Source organism: Melampsora larici-populina (assembly GCF_000204055.1).
Source record: "Melampsora larici-populina 98AG31 unplaced genomic scaffold MELLAscaffold_8, whole genome shotgun sequence".
In the NCBI taxonomy this organism is placed as follows: Eukaryota; Fungi; Basidiomycota; class Pucciniomycetes; order Pucciniales; family Melampsoraceae; genus Melampsora; species Melampsora laricis-populina.
In genome coordinates, this window is record NW_006768772.1 from 473,300 (window position 1) to 474,943 (window position 1,644).

Consider the following 1,644-nt stretch of genomic DNA (forward strand, 5'->3'; position numbering starts at 1 on the left):
CTTGTGGCCGGGAGTGGATACTGAGCATGATGACATGACCATCCAACATTCAGACCATAAATTCTCTTACAATTTCATAAAATTTACGTACTCTTGATGGTGTTTCATTTCAACAAGAAAGAATTCCAAACATCAAAAGATGTTACGTAATTTGGGAGACCAAAAGCACAGCAGGGGCAGGCAGAGAATTACAGGTAGCATGATGTAATCAAACCTGGCATAATCGATTGTGTTTCAGACCTGTCTTTAAGCTGAACTTGTACAATTCCGTAGAATTTGTGTACTCTCAATTGTGTTATCATGACACACAGAGGAAATCCAAAACATCAAAAGATGTACATAATTTGAGTGGAGATCAAATGATTGGTTGGCCGGAGGCAGAGGGTTATATTTAGGATGATGTATGTAATCCATGCACTTCTCTAGGTGATCATTTTAGTTTCATGTTTTATGTATTGCATGATGGATCTTGTGTTATCATCCATGCTTTTACCTTGCCTTGTGGTGAGGAGAGTGCAGTGTGGGAAAGCACCCGCAGGGAGCCCTTTCTTTGGTTCACCTGAACCAAACATTAACCTTTCCTTTGTTTCTCTCTATGCTGCTCCAGCTCCAGTTGAGATTCACGTTGTTGATCTCAAGAGGAAAGCCAGAGTTTGTCTGGGTGAGAGGAAATATCATGGAAATTGTTGTGCTTTATAACCATCTGACACACCCAAACTTGGTACGACTGATCTTTGAGACTGCTTCCATTCTCTTCAAGACATAGCATGTCACCATGTTTCTCCACAACATCAAAGGTGTATCACAACAGTCACAGATAACCTTGTTTACATAAATCACTGCCTTCCATCATTTTAACACTTGTGGCCGGGAGTGGATACTGAGCATGATGACATGACCATCCAACATTCAGACCATAAATTCTCTTACAATTTCATAAAATTTACGTACTCTTGATGGTGTTTCATTTCAACAAGAAAGAATTCCAAACATCAAAAGATGTTACGTAATTTGGGAGACCAAAAGCACAGCAGGGGCAGGCAGAGAATTACAGGTAGCATGATGTAATTAAACCTGGCATAATCGATTGTGTTTCAGGCCTGTCTTTAAGCTGAACTTGTACAATTCCGTAGAATTTGTGTACTCTCAATTGTGTTATCATGACACACAGAGGAAATCCAAAACATCAAAAGATGTACATAATTTGAGTGGAGATCAAATGATTGGTGGGCGGGAGGCAGAGGGTTATATTTAGGATGATGTATGTAATCCATGCACTTCTCTAGGTGATCATTTTAGTTTCATGTTTTATGTATTGCATGATGGATCTTGTGTTATCATCCATGCTTTTACCTTGCCTTGTGGTGAGGAGAGTGCAGTGTGGGAAAGCGCCCGCAGGGATCCCTTTCTTTGGTTCACCTGAACCAAACATTTGGTTCTTTGAAACCAACACTGTGGTCTTACAAACCAGCGTTGTTTTTGGGAACTCTCCTTCCGGCCGTTATTTTCCCCCAGCTTTCCTTTTCCGTAAGTGGTGGTGGTCTGCTACCCCTACTCCAAGGTTGGTGTGACACAATTACACCATTACTGACCTGGCAGACCATCCCACATACAACAATGCTGTAGTCCTGCAAATGTCAACGT